Consider the following 15,384-nt stretch of genomic DNA (forward strand, 5'->3'; position numbering starts at 1 on the left):
AATTTCACATCACCAAAGGGAGGGGATGCCTGCAGGCAGTGGAGAATAAGGAATGCAGATAAAAGGTTTTAGAAGAGCTATCCTTAGTCTCCTCTGTGCTGCTAATTGTTTAAATAACTGCTTGTTTGGTAGAAGTTTTTTTTTTTCCACCTGTGTGTTCACAATCTCACTACCAGTTGCACAAATCAAAAAGTGTCTGGGAATTTAGATATGAATCAATAGTTGCAGCCAGAAATTCCCAGAAGGTATTGGTGCACCAAAACTAGTGCATGCTATAGAGGACTCTAATACAATCTGGGTAACTCAAACTGAAGATGCAAACAATAATATGAATAATTAACTCTGAGAAGGTTCACATCTGTATCTGAAATGTTCCAGCTGCCCTCTCCATGTGTATAAAAGTACTGTTGGATCCAAGGAGACATATTCTGGGAAAATTTAAGGCAGCATGTAATCTGCCTTACTGGCAACCATCTCCTTAAAGAGAGAAAAAAAAAAAAAGAAAGCAGATGTGAACTCTAGGAGCATTATGGACGTTTGTGATTTTAATATGGACTCTATGTATACAGTTCTTTTAAAAGAAAATAATTAGAGTAGAGGGAAATGCTAAACTTAAGAGGGAGTCTTAAAATCCAGTTAGGTAGGTACTGTAATATACATTGTTCTATTAAGGGCAGTTGGGCCTAAATTTGTTTTTATATATATATATATATATATATATAAAACAAAGGGCTGTTGGCTGAAGTCAGGCCTTGCATGACTTCACTCAGGATGCCATTTCTCAGGTTCATTAGGAATTATTTTAGTCTTGTAACACCTAATATTAATTTGGATTTAGACAGCAAATAGAAAGCTGATGCCAGCTGAAATTCTGGTCTCATTTTGTTGAAGTATCTGTAAATGGTCAAAGTAGAAGGGTTTGGGTTAATGCAGAGATGAACTCAAGATGTTGCCAGGTCTTGCATCTGGACACACGTTTAAAAGCTCAAGTGTGAGGTGGGTGGAGGGCTACTTGGACCATTATAAATATTTCAAGATGATGAATAAACAAAAGATAGATATTTTGATTTAATTCCATTTCTGTTATCACTTGCCAATTCTTTACAGTCCCCACCCTAACTTTTAAGTCTAGAGCCAGACTGCAGAACTGTTGTAAATCTCCTGAAACTCTCAGCTCTGACAATTATTAGACTGAATCAGTTTGCACTGCTGAGCCACATCATCCTCTCTGGCTACAGCTGAAAGTGTTCACTAGTCATTGCTCATCCAGGTAACATATTTGATTTGTTTTTGAAGTGAATATCAGATCTGACTGCCTCTTGTGGGAATAGGCATTGCATTGCATGGGAGCATTTGATGAAGAGGAGTATCCACTTGAGGACCACGTTGTGTTGAGTTATAGGGGGCTGAAATGCACTTCTTGCTCATCTCCAGTGCTGCTTTGGGATGATCCACTGTGGCCATCTTGTCAAAGAAACCTCCGTGTAGCATCAAAAATTTACATAAGTGTTTTGGATTTCTGGGCTGTATCTTCAAGCATGTGTCTGTGTTGATTTGCAGGCAGACAGAATCAGCCAGATGTGAACTGGGAATGCTGTGGCTGTGTTAGGGCAGTGCTGAACCTGGGTAATCTGAAGCTGGCTCTCAACAGGGCTTGTGTTCAGCTGGGCTAACCACGATGGTGTGATTTCATGTTTGGAACTGTCAGACTTGGAGAGCACAAGCAGAGTCACCTTAGTTCAGCCCTGAAAACAAAAATGCAGATATGTCCTTGTGCTGGTATGAAATTCTGGCAATCTTTCTCTCACTGGCAGTGCTGAACTGATAGCCTGATAATACATTAACACAGATGGATGTGCTGGTCTTTGTTGTATCCATGGGGGTCCAAGACCTTTATGAAGACCATCCATGAGTGAAAGGTAGTGTTGTACTCAAAATTGTGCTTGTTCTGGAGGAAGAAAACACACCTTGTCTGTAATGTCAAATGTTGTTTGTGTAACTGAATTGGTATCAGTATAGTTAATGAATAATGAAAAGGAAAATGGAGTGTAATTCTGGAAAATACTTCAACAATGATGCAGTTATAACTGCTGTACACACACTCCTTTACACATAGCCTTACTCTGCTGTTATGCACAATTTTCCCCTGCCTTTTGGCTCAGTGGCTTCACTCTAGAAGAGGAGTTACTGTGTCATCCATCTCATAAGTCCTACACAGGTAGAGCTATAAAGGTGCTGTTGAAAGCCTTTCCCTCTTTCTCTAGTGTACATTTGGGAACATTTTCAGTTTATTTTTTTTCTAGCATGATTTAACACTTCAGCTTTTTCATTTATCTGCTGTTTGGAGTGTCTACATTTAATAGAATCTTGCTTTTGTTCACCTGAATAACAGTTTTACACATTCTTTGAATCTGCTGTTCTTTGGCGAGTTAAATAGTTGCATCCCCAGAGCCTCCAATGCTGTCTCATGACATCTCTTAGGTCATGGAGCGCCTGTACTCCTCTCCACTGTAAACTGTGTTCTCACTCTCAAGCCTTCTGCTCTCATACCTTGTCTTTACCCATAAATTATTTTGTTGTTCTAGATTATTTAAATCTACTTCATTCATTAGTACAGATGAGGTGCTTGTTACTGCTGACTCTATAAAAATGATGTCTGTACAACATAATTAGCCAAAGATAAGGATATAAAATAGACAAAGCAATCTCCACATGGTCATCAAAAAATTACTTTTACAAGGGGTAAACCTAAAAATAAAGAAAAGCTCTAGGCAAGCTGAGATGAGTCCAGACAAGGCTTGCAGAGTTAGTAGAAAGCTATGGTCTGTTACTAGCCATAGCCATCCTGTATTTACTGTTTGATGGACAAGAGTAAGAGGTGACTGGCCTCTGACTACACTTTTAAGGCCTTTGCCCAGCTTTGTTGAAGCAGGAACTTCAGTTATCTGATAGCTGACTTTCCTGCTGTTTTCTGCAAGGTCCCTGCATTTCCAGGAGAGTCCTCCATAACCTCATGGGCTATTGAGGCATGGAGTGGTGCTGTTCACTGTTGTGACTCAGGAGAATATGACAATTCAGGCTTTCCTATTCCAAAACATTCAAGTCTTGTGAACAGTAATGAATCAATTGATATTTGCTGTTAGCAGCAAAAGGCTTCTTGCAAACTCCTCATTCTGTAAGTTAAAGGACATTTTTCAGACACAGGCACACACATAATTGGCATAAAGCACTGGAGAATTGTGTCCAGATTGTGTACAGGTCTAGAAATGTTCAGGAACCAGGTTTTCCACCTGTAGGTACATATTAGGTATAATGTAGGGAAAGAGCAGAACCTCTGTGGGGGTGGGCTTCTATTTTATTTTATTATTCTATTTTTTTTTTTTTTTCATTTTTCAGATGTTTTGAGAAGACAATTAGTTTGCACAATTCCTAGGAAATATCTCATTTGCACAAGGAAAGGATAACATGTGGTAGCTTCTGCATGCTCCAGTTGAGCAGCCAGCACATTTCTTAATTTTCTTGTTTCTTTCTCAGGTGGGTGGCTATTTTTCACATCCAGGACAGTTCCATTTCTCTGCTCAGTCAGGCACTCAACGATTTTGCCTAATTATATCTTATGTTTTCCTCATAGTATTATGCTCTTCTTCAGAGGAAATGAAAAGCAGATTGTCTCCTTGGCAGCAAAGAACAACAAATGTGCTGCCCTGAATAGCTGCTAGATGAAAAAGGACCACAATCTTCCTCTGTGCCAACCAGTGCTAAAGATACTCTGGCAGACAGGAGGCTGCCCTGAGAACTACTCCCTGCTCCCTTGATGTCTTAAAGTGCTCTGAAGAAAAGTGAAGATTACTTTGCAGAGATGGAATTGTAGATATTTGATTAGGCATAAGATACTGAAAAGTCTCTGGTAGAATTTTAAAATTTGTTCCAATGAAGTTTCATTAAAAGAAATAATAATTATAATAATAAATTGGTCTGCTTCAATACAGCTGAAAGACATTTCCTTATCTGGATATATATTTTTATTTTGGATTTTGTTTTTTTTTTCTGAATAAAATTTGATTTATGTGTTTGGCTTCTTGTGTTTAAAAAATAATTACTATCTCCCTCTGAAAGCAAATATATGTATATGAGTAAATTAAAACAGATTTAAAAATCAAAATACAATTACATATTTTGGCTTTCAGAACAGGATATTTTAGTGAACCTGAATTTATTGCTATTTTTTTTTTTGCCTCTCAGAAATATTGTAGATTTTGTCTTCTTTAATGCTGTGGACAATTCCCCCTGCCCTTCTGAACAGAGACTATTTAATTTGGATAGTTTTGTGATTGTAACTATACCTATGCTGTCTATAAATTTTACTTACACATTTCATAAGTTATTTCAGATTCTTCTCATTCATTTTAGCAAGAAAATTTTTATTAAGAGTGTGCATGAAGCTAGCCGAATTTTTCCATTAGTTTTCTTTTCCCAGTGTTACCTAATTTCAGCAAGAATCATAAAATGTGAAACTCGTGATGGCTGCATGTTCTGCTGGTTATGTTGCTGAAGCAGAAAGTTTTCACGTGACTTGTCATACATTTCTGCTCACAGCAGGCTCTGTTTGACACCTTCACTACACATGTTAGGAATCATATTTCATATTTTAAGGAATCTGCAATGAGAACTTGTAGTGGGAAAGCCCAAACAAAAGATTCTGTGAAATTAGCCTAATTACCAGGGAGAGGTGGTTGTTGTCTGTTCAATCCCATTCCAAATTATTTCTCACTTTCCAAATCACTGCAACCCGTCCGAGTCTCAATAATACATAGTTCTTGTTCAATCTGCAATATTTTTTTTTCCAAGTTTTGTCTTCTTTATGTTAACCATCTTGCCTAACTAATTTTTCCTGCTCTGCCAACTCAGTGCTCAAGGCTGGCTTGTTCGTATCTGTCTAATTTTCCCATCTGATATCCTAATCACAAAGGTATTTTTTTAAAATTTTCTTTTTAATTGACTGCTGAGCCCCTTCCTTAGTGCATATGTGCAGATAGACTTTCTTCTGCTTTTTCATTGAACGTTGGGTGTGGCACTATCTTGCATTACGTCTTTCACTTACACAGACAAATTCTAGCCTTTCATCATCACTTTATACCACCATACAAATGAGAGGCTCATAAAATTTTTCTATCCTTCCCTTGTCAGCCAGAAAGCATTCTCAAATATATCTTATTCATGTTGCTCTTATAAGTCAGACAAGCTCAATCTCCAATTAGATAATGAATTTCAGCTTTGACACATCATTACTGCTCAATATTATTAGAAGTATGAGGCAGAAGTGTGTTTTGGTTTGTATGTTCTAAAAAATGCTGGAAGTAGCCCCTCTGACCTGGAATATCTCACCAGGACAAGCACAGATGAAAATGTCCTGGCACTGCCAGCATCACCTCTGAGAGGTGGACACCAAAGTGCATGGCAGGATAAAGTTTGGCTTACACTCTGTCCTGGAGGAGGATGGACAGCTATGACCCTGTGGCCCTTTAGGGGCTGGGACAGTAACTCAGAATCAAAATGTTTCTTGTTCCTAATGGCTTTATGGAAAAGTTATCTCCTGTGTCTTTCTTTCCCATTTTCTGCGTGCTCTGCTGATGATGTTACCACTCTGGAGACAAAAAAGATTACCCTTTCAGAATAAGGAGCATGTATTTCCACCTCTTCGTATCTTCTAGGGTTTTCTAGGTGAATTGCCAAGTTATGCTAAAAGACTTGAGACCATTGCAGTGCTGTCAGCTCCGCTTCCTCTCCAACTTCTGTATTCCCTCTCCAGCTCTTGAGCAGCAGGACCCAGTCCAGCACTGCAAAGGCACATAGAGTCTCCAAGCACCAGATGAAGATGGCAGTACAGGACCTGTGAGGACAGAGATAGGTTTTGCCACTTTTCAATATTATGTTAAAGAAAAGGAGAACAGTCTCCCGTAATGCTGAAGGGAGTAGCTAATTTGTGGAAACAAAAATATTGAGTAGATCTAGAGATTTTGCAGTGTAAAGATAGTGTCCTGTAAGCAGATCAATTCTCCTCCACAGGATCTGCTCTAAGACCAGCTAGTGACAGCAGGTGGGACTTTCCAGCTGTAAACAAAGGATATGGAAACGGAGTGAAAAGGAGGATAATACTGAAGTTTTAATTACAAACGAGCAGAGCATATGACATTCCAGATTTTTCGAGTGTGCTTACAATTATCAACCTTGTTTGAAAGAGCAACAGTAGGCACTCATTCTTAAGTTCTGCTTCAGCTTTTCTTTTGTCTTGTTTTTTGCACGGTATCTTTTAAAGTTTGTTTTTTTTATTTTATTTTTTTAAATGCAGTTAGTCCATCTTAGAAAACAGCCTTTTAAACAGTGCTTTTTATTGTTGCAAACAGCCCCTGAGTTCCTACCAGCTCAAATCAAGTTGACATATTCACGCAGTTGAAGTTGGCATTTTGACATGTGTACACATAATTTTCATCTGATTCCTGGGGATGACTTCAATGCCTGAGGTTTCTTTTAACACCCTGAAAAGCCTCTGGGCTTTGTGCAAAGCTGCGTTCCTAAACCGTATACCAACTCTGAGGATCAGCCAATATTTACTTTGCAAAAGAACTTTTTAATATCAAAATAAAACAGTCTTTTCACATTCCACAAAGATAGATGCTATTTGCCATTTAAAAAAAATAGTGCAGTAATAATAAGGATAATAATGATAGATGAAATTGCTATTTCAGGAGAAATAATTGCAGCTGAATCACAGCTGTGGGCTGACAAACAGATAAGCACAAAGTGTTTTGTCTTGTCAGGCATGTGATTCAGAATACATCTTCTTGTTTTGCCCTCTGTGAAAACAGGAGTGACTGGTGGTGAGGATAGGTTTCATTTTTATTGGAGAACTCCCTAATACATTCAGCTTCAGGGGGAGACTGACTATAAAAGGATAAACTCTAAGCTGGTGTAAGTCCAGACCTCTCTAGTGATTACCTAACTTTGTTGACTTATCAGCAAAGGATGCAGCCCAGTACATCTGAAAGATGCTGATGACCTAGTGAGGTTGAGTTGACTTCAAGCTATAAGAGAAGTGACTATTCCATTCTTGCCAGTGTGCTCACACCCTTCCCTTGCTTTGGCAGTAGCAATCATGCAGCAAGATGATCTGGCTAAAAAAATACTAAATTTTTTAGTATTGGATTTTTTTTTTTTTTGGGCAGGGCTCCCAATCTCTCCGCTCAAATAATTGGTCTCTGACTGCAAGGCCACACTGTTGCTGGTGTTTGTTTGGAGATGTCAACAAAAATTCTTATGGGGCAAAGGCAAGATATCCCCTTTGAAGGACCTCACAGATAGACTTGAAACCTCTGTCAAAAAACTCCATTAGACAAACAGTTACAGACTGAGACCTTGCTCTTGCTGAAATGAACATCAAAACTACCATGTGACAGGGCTGGGCTCTTCCTGAATAAATCTGCTGATGTTACAATAGAAATGTCTTTGTCATCTGTGTAAAATGCATGTATCAAGATTTTGAGGAGAATAAGAAACAGACACAACCAATTTATTTTGCAATATGTTTACAGTTCCCAATGCTGAAGGATTAAATCAATTATGGATAATATACATTCTGGGAATTGAAGCATGTGGCTTATGGAGCATGGGGAATGCCTTCATGAGCTGGAGAACCAGGAGTCAGGTGGGAATGGGGGGAACATCTTTAAGTGTTTGTAGAATTCTGATCTTCAAAAGCATCTGTTATGAGAGTGGCATGTTCTAGCAAGAAAAAGGATCACTGGAAACATGGTTATGTTAAAGATGATTTTAAATTCAGGAACTGATATGTTGTTTTCCTTAACGTAAAAACATGCTTTTATTTTTAATGACTGCTGTCTTGGGCTGTCATCTCTTCATTTCTGGAACCAAGAAGAAATCTTTCCAAAGCCATATGAGGCTATGTTAGTTTTACCAGGGTGAACCTGACATAAGCACACTTCCCTGCAAGGATGACCTTACTTATATCTCCTACTCAGCAGCTGATCTGTTTTTATAATGACCCAAATAGATTCAAAGGGGAGGAGGGCTGATCTATTTGTTTTCTTCCCACACAAGATGCATTTCAGATGCTTTGCACTTTCATAAAGGTTGTGCAATCAATCTCATTTGAAGATGTGCAGCCCACAATATTTATTCCTGACAACTGTGTTGACACAAAGAAAGAAGGTGCAGCTTTGTTGTTCTGAATCACTTCATGAAGACCAGCCAATCTAAACAGATTTTATTTGGGTGTAAGGCTCTTTTTGGTATTATTGCCAAGTAAGCTTCATGCTCAATTAAAAGCAAAACATGCTGAAGCCCTAAACCTTTTAGCATTTCCAGATCTACTAATGATGTCAGATTGGGCAGTTCCCCACCAAAGAGACATCATTTATTACAGAGGTTGACATCAGTAAGAGATGACGGTCTGCTGTCAAAGCTCGTTGGCGGGACACAAGAGAGCTCAACTCTGTTTTCACCTTCCAGGTGCAACCTTTGTGTGACCTTGGTGAAACCACTGCTTTCTGCCTTGACTTCATGGTAGCTGGGGAGTTTATGACATATTCCTAGGCTGGATGGTAGCTTCTGAAAAGAGTGGGTTAAGTGCAGTGCAGGAAACTTGTCATCATTAGTAATGTGCTTTTGCAATTTAGAAGCTAGTTTAATTCTGGGTTTAAGTTAGAGTAAAATTTCCCTGACTGTAGTGCACTGAAAATTATTCAGCTCCACAGACACTGTAAAGTGAGACCACTGGGATCAAGAAGCCGCATGCCAGTTTCCTGGAGCCTTCCATCTCTTCTCTAGAACCTTCATTTAGGCAATTTGAACAGGAAGGCTAGGAAGTGTGTCTCAGTGTCAAATTGTCATTTTGACTGCAATCTAATAGTAGTCGCTGATTGTCATTAATTACAAATTTTCATGTGCTGCAATTGATAAAATTGGGAAAATGTAGTTGATGGCAATCAAAACCAGGAAGAAGGACAGTCTGTATCTTTTTCTTATCTACTTAGGTTACCCTAGAACGCACAATTCATGATTGTAAAGTATCTCTTCTCTCACTTGGATGTCTCTCCCAATAGGAATGCTTGCCTTCACAACTGCTCTTGATAACCAAGTGAATTTTTTCTTTAAAAATGTTAAAGCCTTCTGCCAAATGACTATCTGAACAATTACATTTGAACTGAAAAATGGAAGGAAAAAACTTTGTGTCAGGTCAACTGGAAATGAAAGGCAGTTTTTTTTGGTGAGGTCAGTTCTCATCCATCACATTTTTGTAATTAGATATTTATTCCATTCAAAATAAAATGCATCAAGACAGATATTTTTTCACTGAAAATAAATATAGGTAAATTTGGTCTCAAAATGTTGCTTCAATATGGAAAATGGATTAACCTAATTTTTGTCTTTTCCAACATTGTTACTTTTTTGGCTATTCTTGTAGTAGTAAAGGAAACTCAGTAATTTCAGCAGCATCTTGTGAAATCACAGTCTAAAGAATAAGAGAATGAGACAAAAACATGGTAATAGCAGGGAAGTTGTGCTTTTCCAGTGTTCCTTGGCATTGTGCACTTGGGTGAATATCTGTATTCATGTGCAGAAGTAACTTTTTACAAATAAAGTTCCCAAAAGAGTTGGAAAAGTATTTTATATAAGAATGAGGTGGCTAAAGGGTAGAAAATATGGGGAGTTAGTCCTAGTTCAGGGAATTATGTCAGGCCATCTTTTCTTAATGGCAGAGTTCAGATTTAATTGGAGGTCTCTGGACATTTTTGCTTGGAGTTTTTGGTTTGATTTTCCTTTGTTTTGTTATTCTTTTCCCCCAAACTGTATGTAGATTTTCCCCTTTGAAGTATTCCCTTAGATATGCAGACAGATGCCAGATTTCCAGAGAGCATCAGGCAGTCACCAGTCTACTGCAGTTCCTGACAACAGAGCACACAAGCCTTGGTGTTAGAGGGATGCACACATGGATGGGTGATTTTATTTTTCCATGTTTTCTTCATGGCTTGTGCGGACGATCAGCCGTCAACTACCTGCCATATGTATGGTCCCTCCCTCACCACCAGATGAGCTGGTCTTCCTACAATTCCAGTTAATCTTTTTATGCTACTACTGACAAAGTTAATTATCAGAGTCATTAGATGACAGGCCCAAACCCAACAATCCAAAATGTAAAAGTCTGTAAGTCCAACTCAAAATTTTAAGTTTGTTTAGATTTCAAAACACACTGAGCTATTTGCATTGTGATAAAAGGAAATATTTTCTTCCTATTGGAAAGCAGACTTTTTTGTTGTACTTGACAAAGAAAGGAGCTTTTTATGTGGATTAATCCTTTCATTGTTTTTGTAGTATGTGCTGAAACAAGCATTTGTATGAATGCTGACTGTCTTTCCAAGAGAAGTGCCTGGTGGTAGAATAGCCTGCTATCCCCTTTTCTTGCTCCGCCTCACATTAATTGATGTTAAGTTCCAGTTAGGGGAAAGGCAAAAAATTGTCTCAGAACTTCATGGCAGGTTATAGATTCTTTCACACAGTGGGTTAGATGTTAAACCATGCTGACATTGATTGTTTGACAGACTTACCAAATGGGGTCTGTTTGACTATGAACAGTCATGCCCTGGAAATCATGGCCAGGCTGGGCAGTGAGAGTCAGGCTCTCTAGCAGCCCCAGGATGTGGCTGAAGAGCAGACAATGCATCATGCTGTGTTACAGAGGTGCTCAGGCAGAGCCACAGACATTCTGCAGTGGCCAGATGAGTGAGGGATGCTGTCAGAGCTACCCTTTGCCGTGACAGCTCTGCATTTCACTGCTCAGAATGATTACTCTGGCACCCTTTTCAGCCAATTATTCTGAATAATCAAATGATGCTTCTGTACTGGTCTTAGAGTCTGGATCAGAACAAAGTTACCAGCCATCACCTCTTACTGAACTTTGATTTGCAGCAACATAAGCTTGTGATGCTCATGATATGGTTTCTTTTTGTATGAAACTAACCTGGAAGATGTACACATAAAGCCATGTGGCTGCAAACGAACATTCAGAACATGGGGTTGGGCTAGACTTAGCATGAAGAATCTGTGGATGTCAAACCCTCAGGAACGAGTAGTTTGCCCTACAGAGGTGCCTCTACTGATTTGCATGACATGTTGTGAAAGCTGGATGTACAACTCCAGCTGAATTCAAATGGGACTAGGAAATCCAAACTCCTGCCTGTGGGTTATCCTTCTGCTGCCTCTGATGGAGAGAAGTGTAGCACTGGAAGACAGTATTTCAGGTAGAAATGAACAAAATAAAGAAACCACAGCAAGCAATCGCTTAGCCACATTCAGCGCAATGTTTGCCACAGGTTCTGCTTGAACTCCAGCAAAATCATGTGTTTGTAAAAGTTAATGTGGGTCTGACGATGAGAAAGATAAGTGAACTTAGTGACACACGGTGGGGAAAAAAATTGGATACCAAGTAGGAATGCAGTGTTTGGACAAGAAATGTTAGTGTACTGAGCCAAAGGAAAAGGTTCAAGATCAATCATCCAGAAGACAAAAAGCTTTAAAGGCAGAAGAAATGCTAAAGTTAGCATGTGTGGCTTACTATACATTGGGGTAATCTGAAACAGATATTCTCTGAAGAATGCTTCCAATATTTCCTGGCCCTGCTCCAGCTACTTCAAAGCCCTGTTATCAGTGAATTGTGGTCCCAGTGTTAGGAAAACTGGGTGATGTTCTAAGGAAATGTCAGCTTCAGATCACAGTTTCCTCTCATTTCTGTGAAGAGAGGTCAAATTAGCAAAGTGTTGTCCACACGCCATCTCTGTCACAGTCCTCCATGGTCCACTTTGTTAGTGCTTGAGCTAATACTTAGGATAGAGAACAAAATTGCTTTGAAACAGTAGGCTGTTTGCTATAAGAATCAAATTTTAAAATAATACCCCAGCAGTATGTGTTGCCAAAAATCTACAAGGCTGTCATGTTCATTAGAGACATGCAGACAATTAAGGGAAGTGTTTAATTTCCCTACTCCACTTGAGGATCCTAAGTTAAAATCTCTTGGGGCATTTAGTAAACCTGTACCTTGCTATTTGAGTGCTAATTAATACAAGGTTTGATCAGATAATTGGTGTGAATAGATTCCTATTTCTCTTGTGTCCTCTATAGGCAGCAACATATGAAGTTTCCTCTTTTACCTAAACAATACCCATGCTGTTCATCATGGCTTAGTTCTCAGTGATATGAAGACCAGAGTTAAGAAAGATTTATGGTTTTATTTTGTGTGAAGTATCTTTTACAAATCCAGGTGCTGCTCATGTTAAAATACTGAGATTTCTTAATCTGTCAGGATTCAATCTCATCACTTCAGAAATGCCTTTGCTAGCAGGCCACATCTAAGAGACATCTTAGAGGTTAGAAGTTGCAGTCAACAAACTGTCTTGGATCATAAAACTGAATCACTTCACTTCAGCTGCTCAGTTTCAGTGGGATTTGAGCTGACATTGGTAGTAAAGATGGTTTGCATGATGAGATTTTAGATGCATTCATGATCACCCTCATACTTATCAACTCAGGGCAGGAATATGCTGAATCTGGTGCATTGACGCAGCACAACTCACTGGATCTGCTAAGGATTAATGAAAGGATCTATAGCTGTTGCTAACCACCTAAGTGTGGTGGTGTCCAACCTCATCTTGGTCAAGCGAATGTGTGGATAAATTCCATCTGCTCTACACAAAAACCTGTTAAGTGTTGGATAGATAAATGCAATGCCATTTGAAGTGAATCAAACTGAATGGGATAGGAACTGAATTTCCATGATTGCACCTATATGAAAAACAAATTTATATATCTCTTTATATATCAATCTATAGATGTATCATGTCCATTAAATTCTTTTTAATGCTACATTCTATGGCAGAAGAAAGAAAAGCATAATTAAAAAAACTCAATATTTTATATTTTGATATAAAACTACCTCCAAGGACATAGGCGATTAAGACACATGTGAAAGAAATCAAAAGATAACAGTGTTTTGGCTGTGTTTATTTTTGCTGTCTCTGGGAGTACTAAGTGACAGAATAATTTACTACACTGATCATGGATGTAGCTGTATCAATAAGACAGGTGACCCTTACAAAACTCGTGGTGAAATCCCACCCCCCACAATGGTCTACGTCTTTAATGGTGTTCCCCCTCACAGCACAGGTAGTTACAGACTATCCTTGAGCAGGGTTTCACACACATGCAGTTGAGGTACAATATTGCATGTACCACAAATGTTTTGCCTTTATTATACTGTTCCAATCCGAAAAATTACTCCCTATGAAAAGACAAGAACTTTTACGCCATTATTCACCAATAATTCTTCATAATCCTAGGCCAGGTTCAGACAAAATAGGAAGGGCTACATTGGTGGCAAAACATCAGAAAAGGCATGCAAGACATGAGGAGAAAGATAGTTATGTATTACTCAGCTGGAATCATGAATCATGATCAAGAGTGCCTCAACTATTCAATTTACACATACTGGCTCTTTGGAAGAAAGGATAGATGAAGTGAAAGATTACAAGTGAGAGGTATTAGACACTTTTGCTGTGCTAATAAAAACTGCTCAGATGCCCAGCTGAATATGCCATAAAGACCTCTATAAAACCAGGTAGAAGAAGAGTAAGAAAGCCAGAGTAATTGGTAGGGAGAGACCTCTGTGAATTGGAAATGCCTAGTTAAAGCAGCCTTTTAACATTTTGCACTACTAGTGGCAAGTTGATGCTGGTTCTGGCCTTGTTTCTTTCTTTTGGCTCACAGCTCCCACCTCTCACAGAGCTACACAAAGTAATTGCACTGCCAAGCCAGCAATGGTGTTTCATGCATGATCTAAAGTTCATCTCTCTGAGATTAGCCTTGTCTTTCAAGGCTTGTTTTGCTTTTTTATCACCCTTGTTATTTTAAAAAGCAAAAGAAGAGATCGTGGCCAACTATGAGTACTAAATGACTTTCCAAAGGTTAACGTTTGTTCTCTTTGTAAGTCATTTATGAATAGCCAGCTATTCAGTTTGTTCAGTTATTGTGAGTCACTTCATTTCAGATTTGGAAGTTTGTCATGATCTATTTGCTTTGTGTTCAGGTAGTCTGAGTAGTAGAGTATGACTAGTCTGCAGTTTTGCTGACTGGAATGCTAATAAATGGGAGGAAAGTATTCAGCATATTAACTCTCACAGGCAAAACCTTTTCTGAGCAGACAGCCACAAAAGTATTCACCAGACTTTCACTTCCAGAAAACAGTCTAATGCACTACAAGGCCCTTTTTTATAGATGTAGAAAACTGGACTAATGTTTTCTGAGTGCTGCAGAAGTGGTTCACTTTAAACCACTGTTCACATACCCCTCTTGGTGTGGTGTGCCTGAGCCATCAACACATTTCACTGTGGGCAGAAGTTGTTCCTTTTGTTTAAACATATAGTGATTGCAGTTTTATGAGTTTTATCTGATCCCTACGGATTTGAGCTTTTTAGGAATAGAGCTTCCTCCAAATCCATGCTCTCCTATTCTTAGAAAATCATCCAAAGAAGTAGAGCTCAAGTAGAGCCAATGACTATATCTATAGAATAGTTCTCTCTTAGGCCAGGTCTCAAATTTATCATAACAATTCTACCCTGATTTACAGCAGCATAAAAGATGGAAACTGACTTCAAAGAGAAGGACACCCACTGTCACAATGAGTGAAAGACAGATTGTTAGATTTAAAGTATGTGGAGAGGGTAACTTCATGATTTTTCTGTCTTCCTGGTTTTTTTACATTTAAAACTGACAATAGTGTAGCAGAAAATAGACTGTTAATCTTTTTCTAGGTTTGAATAAGAAAAGAGAAAAATTACTTTTGATGCTGGATGAATTCAGATGTCGGGAGTGGCAAAGATATGTGTCTTGGGACTTTGCTGAGGGTTTGCTCCTTCCTAAAAACAAACCTGTTTGGCCTCATTTTAAGCTTCAAAAAATCACTTTCCTTTTTTTAAAATTCTTCTTCATTACAGTGTTAAGGGACTTACAGTCTTCCTTGTCAGGGAGGAGAATTGAAGATAATGCTGTTTTGTGGTCTAGACTGTGAAGTGCAGTGCTCTCTGCAGCTGCTGCAACTGGAGTAAAAACAAAATTATGTTGGGACCATGCAAGGTGATTATTGCCTTAGGCTGACCAAGGAACTGTTGGATGTGGGCTGAGAGAAGTCGCTGAGTCCAGGAGGCCCAGCTGTATGGTAACTGATTAATGACGTTTAGTTCTTAACAGCCATAAACTACATCTTTCCTTGCTGTTGTTTCTGCAAAGGAGGCCCTGGGTCCAATTGTGCTGCTGCAGGCA

This window comes from Passer domesticus, chromosome 3 (assembly GCF_036417665.1).
Source record: "Passer domesticus isolate bPasDom1 chromosome 3, bPasDom1.hap1, whole genome shotgun sequence".
NCBI lineage: Eukaryota > Metazoa > Chordata > Aves > Passeriformes > Passeridae > Passer > Passer domesticus.